The sequence below is a fragment of the Cuculus canorus genome, chromosome 12 (genome assembly GCF_017976375.1).
Source record: "Cuculus canorus isolate bCucCan1 chromosome 12, bCucCan1.pri, whole genome shotgun sequence".
Lineage (NCBI taxonomy): Eukaryota > Metazoa > Chordata > Aves > Cuculiformes > Cuculidae > Cuculus > Cuculus canorus.
Window position 1 is genome coordinate 15604317 of NC_071412.1, and position 4795 is coordinate 15609111.

At 49.4% G+C, this 4795-nt stretch overlaps 1 long non-coding RNA gene across 1 annotated transcript; it reads left to right on the forward strand.

Annotated features, from left to right (window-relative positions):
• The first annotated feature begins 500 nt into the window (after window positions 1-500).
• Window positions 501-4583, forward strand: LOC128853382 (uncharacterized). Its single transcript, XR_008451897.1, has 3 exons — window positions 501-575; window positions 2521-3831; window positions 4408-4583. It is a non-coding gene; the product is annotated as an uncharacterized LOC128853382 (long non-coding RNA).
• The last annotated feature ends 212 nt before the right edge of the window (window positions 4584-4795 follow it).

The window sequence follows — 4795 nt, forward strand, 5'->3', positions numbered from 1 at the left end:
TCCTGCTTTTTAATGAATTCAATCTTCGATGCAAATTAGATTCCAAATAATGAGTAATTAACTTTATCAAATTGACATTACCGTTTATAACAAAATGTCAACACTGCCTTTCTAAACAAGGCAGAGCTGCTATTTGCAGAGTTGAGGGGGCTGATTTGGTAGGAGAATTTAAGCTGAAAGAAGGGAGATTTAGATGAGATCTTGGGAAGAAATGTTTACCTGTGAGGGTGGGGAGGCTCTGGACTAGGTTTCTCAGAGCAGTGGTGGCTGTCCCATCCCTGGAGGTGTTCAAGGCCAGGTTGGATGGGGATGTGAGCAACCTGATCCAGTGGGAGGTGTCCCTGCCCATGGGAGGGGGTTGAAACTGGATGGGCTTTGAGGTCCCTTCCAACCCAAACCATTCCATGCTTCTATGATTCTATTATCACTTTGGTGAGCTGGCAGTCCTGATGTGATTGAAGTTCATTGTGTTTGACAGATAAAGAACAACTGATCCATTGCTGGGGCTGCGTTTTCTCACCTGCTGGTGTTCCGAAGGGCTCAGGATGTTGGATGCACATGCGAAGGATGTCAAGGTGGGATGCAGGGCAGATGTTGCAAAAGCTATTGTGTTATTCAAGGTCAAACTTATAGATAATTCCATCTTTAAATGGTGCTGAAGTAGAAAAATAGCTAATGGCATTTGCAGGGGTGTAAAATACAGGGGAAGAGGTGAGGCTGCGGGATCAGGATTCAAGCTTGGATTTCCACCTTTCCACCTTCCTCTCAAAGTCTGGGTTTGATGCCTCTAGTTTTATAAAGGAAGAAAAATAGGTTATGGATTAGAAAGGGTGGCTCTGGAGTGGAAATCAGCCCCCCGAGGGATGCTCACGCCTGATGGAAATGGGCAAAGTTGCAAACTGGAAAGTTCTTTTGAGAAAGAACATATGGGACGAAAATCCCTTCTCCGTGTGCACTGGCGACAGTGTTGTGTGTTTTCTGGTTACCCAAGAACTGAAGTTACTCATTTACCTCCTCTGCCCTCGCAGGCAGAGGTTAATAGCTGCAATAAGGATAACGTTAATCCACCCTCCCCAAAGCACAACTCTGGGACTGTGGCATCGGAGCAGAATTCAAACACAGAAAACTCCCAGGGCTCTGCCCCAATTCTTCTCATAAAGAAAGCAGGAATTCCAGGCAGTTCTGGATGATTTTGGGTGTTGTGCAACAGCCACAAGTTAAACACGAGGACCCCGCAGCCTCCACGGGGCTGGGGTGTCAGAGCAGGAGCCCTGCCTGGAGACAAATCCATTCCTTCCTTGTGATTTGGGTCACAGTTTTACAAGGAATCATTTTCATGAAAAAAAAAGCCAACTGTGTCCTGGGCTGCGCCCAAAGCAGTGGGACCAGCAGGGAGAGGGAGGGGATTCTGCCCCTCTGTTCTGCGCTGGTGAGAGCCCACATGGAGCTCTGTGTCCAGTTCTGGAATTCTCAACGTAAGAAGGATGTAGTTCAGAGGAGGCCACAGAAATTATCCAAAGGCTGGAGCACCTCCTGTATGAGGACAGGCTGAGAGAGTTGGGATTGTTCAGCCTGGAGAGGAAAAGGCTCCAGGGAGACCTTAGAGCAGCTTCCAGTGCTGAAAGGGGCTCCAGGAAAGCTGGGGAGGGCTCTTGATCAGGGAGTGCAGGGATAGGACGAGAGGGAATGTATTTTCAGCTGCAAGAGGGACAATTGAGATGAGATCTTAGGAAGAAATGTTTTCCTGTGAGGGTGGGGAGGCCCTGGCCCAGGTTGCCCAGAGCAGTGGTGGCTGCCCCATCCCTGGAGGTGTTCAGGGCCAGGTTGGATGGGGCTTGGAGCGACCTGATCCAGTGGGAGGTGTCCCTGCCCAGCACAGGGGCTTGGAACTGGATGAGCTTTGAAGTCCCTTTCAATTCAGACCGTTCCATGATTCTATGATCCTATGACTTGAATTGGAGCTGGAATGCTCTAATGACCCATATGCAAAAAAAGTGGATTTATTGACTTTTCTGAAGGTTGCTGTTTAAAGTCCAGTTATTCACGAAGATGCCAAAGGCATTTGTGGCCTTTCTTTCTTGATTAACCCTTGGGCAACAATAAACTGGATAAATTCCAATTTAAAGGATAAATTATTAAGAATGAGGAAAAAATGGGAAAGGAGTTAAAAAAATCCACGAATCAGCGGGGCTGCTGCTTTAGGGGATGTGAAACCATTTGAAAATCCACTTTTGATTCAATCAAAAAAGTCCAACTTAAGATTAAAGGAAAAAAAAAAAACCAAACCCACACATTAATCTCATCAGTGGAAATAATCACGTTGGGTCTATGATCTTAATCTTTTATGTCATACACATCTGGAAAAGTAATTCAAGGGGAATAATATAAACTCCAGCTAAGCTGTCTAAACCCAACGAGAAAGTGATTTCATTGACCTGCTGCTCGGTGGCCCTTTGTCACATGCCTCCCTGGAACAATATTGACTTTATAACACCTACACTTTGTTCTCTTCCTTAACAGGACAGCGGCTGAGTGCTGGTAAAACAAACATCACATGCTCCATGGGGCTCCTACAAGGTTTGCAATCAAGCGCTCTCTAATAACCGCTTAAATACTCTCATCAAGCTTGTCCTTGCTGTTTGTTTTAGGACACAGTGTTTTTCTCTCCCCTCTGTATTCCTTCTCCGCGAGCGATAGTCGGAGCTAGAGGTCACACAAAGCACATGCAGGTATTGGGTTTTTCTCTTTCCCTGGGTTTGCTCTTATCGAGGAGTTTGCCTTTCTCCACCAGTGGAGGGGATGTGGCTCTGAAAGCATCGCTTTGTTTTTGAGGTTGGCTAATCCTCCCTGAATGTGGCTCCTTGTTCACTCCTGGCAGGTTTTCAAAAGCGAATGGAACAAATGAAAGGTGACAAGAGAAATAAGAGCTCGTATTAGCAGAAAGAAGGGCATCCACACAAAACCATGTTCCGCTTTTGCCCGGCCTTTGAGGTCAGCAGGAACCATAGCAGTTGCTTGTGAGAGGCTGGGGAGTGGAGCAGAGAAGCCCAAGTGACCACCTACCCCTGCCCCATCCCAGGGCAGCAGCTTCCCTGCTGCCCTTCCCAGGTCTCACTCTCTTCCTGGGGAAGCTGAGGGTTGATGCTGCTGCCTGTTGGTTTCTTACTTCACTTAAAGCTGCCTTCTGATTGCTGTGGAGCTACGGCCCGTGGCTTTAAAACAACTGCTGTAACGTGTGTCAGGCATTATATAGGTACAGCTATAGGGGAGCTGTGTAGAATCGTGGATGTGTAATGTAGAATCATGGAACGGTTCAGGTTGGAAGGCACCTTAAAGCCCATCCCTGCTATTGGCAGGGACACCTCTGACTGGATCAAGGGGTTCAAAGCTCCATCCAACCTGGCCTTGAACACCTCCAGGGAAGGGGCAGCCACCACTTCAAAACCATTCCTCCTTCTCCTGTCCCTGCATTCCCTGATCAAAGCCCCTCCCCACCTTTCCTGTAGCCCCTTTCAGTACTGGAAGCTGCTCTATGGTCTCCTTGGAGGCTTCTCTTCTCCAGGCTGAACAACCCCAACTCTCTCAGCCTCTCCTCGTACGGGAGGTTCTCCAGCCCTCGGATCATCCCTGTGGCCTCCTCTGGACTCACTCCAGCAGAGATCCATGTCCTACCTGTGCTGAGGACTTTAGAACTGGATGCAGGGCTCCAAGTGGGATCTCACCAGCATGGAACAGAGGGGTAGAGTCCCCTCCCTCACCCTGCTGGTCCCACTGGTTTGGATGCAGCCCAGGACATGGTTGGCTTTCCGGGCTGCAAGCGCACATTGACAGGTAATTGCTCATTATCTTAAGAGGAGTGTAACCTCCTTCTCCTCCAAGTGACTATGTGGATTTGGAGGACACCTCCACTACATAGCTGCCTCCCCAGAAAAGCACCTCAGGATGTGATGCTGTACGTTGCCCCTGGCGCTGCTTAGTCGCCCAGGCTGGGTACCACAGGGGCTGGGAGGGCGGTGATGTCAGATGCCCGAATAACTTTGAGCACCAGGAGCGGGGCTGGAGGGGGAACCGGTGGTGCTTCCACGAAGTGCTGCCTGGACCAAGTGTTTCCCAAAGCAATAACTCTTTACAACATGTTGCTCCCCAGCACCAGCCCCGATGACAAGCCTAATACAGCCTGCTGCATTCCTGGCTCACTTACCTCTGGCAAGCACGCACCCTGAGCAGCTCGGCTGCGTTTCCCAGCCATTTCCCCACAAAGCTGCTATTATACACTGACAAGGCTGCTTGTGTCCCCTCGCTCTGATCCAGCGAGCCCTGTCGTGTGTGCTGCACTCAGTTTCTTCCATGTTATCACTGGAAACTGGAGCTTTATGGTCAAATAATGTCTCGTCTGATTTTCTCAAGGCTTTGCAGGAACCCATGCCTTGTCCCGAATCATGATGTGTTTGGTGGGGATGGCAAAAGAAAGCAGCCTGTCCGAGCTGGAGATGTGGTCAGCGTGGGTGCATGCCCAGGGCTGTGCCTCTTGCAATCCTGCTGGAGCCCAGGGGTTACTCCCCACTGCAGAGCCAGACGTGCCGGTCCAGGTGCGTGACCCCAAACTAAAGTAAGTGGTTATTTTACTGAGCTAAGCTATTGCAAGAGTGGGGATGGCGAAAAAGATGCTGCACTCAAAAGCACCTTTCCTATCAGAGATGTGCAGAAGTTCACAAAGGCTTCAAATACAGCATCCAGAAGGACTTCTGCTGTTGCTGGTGGACAGCAGAGATGAACCCACTCTTCCCTGGCTGCA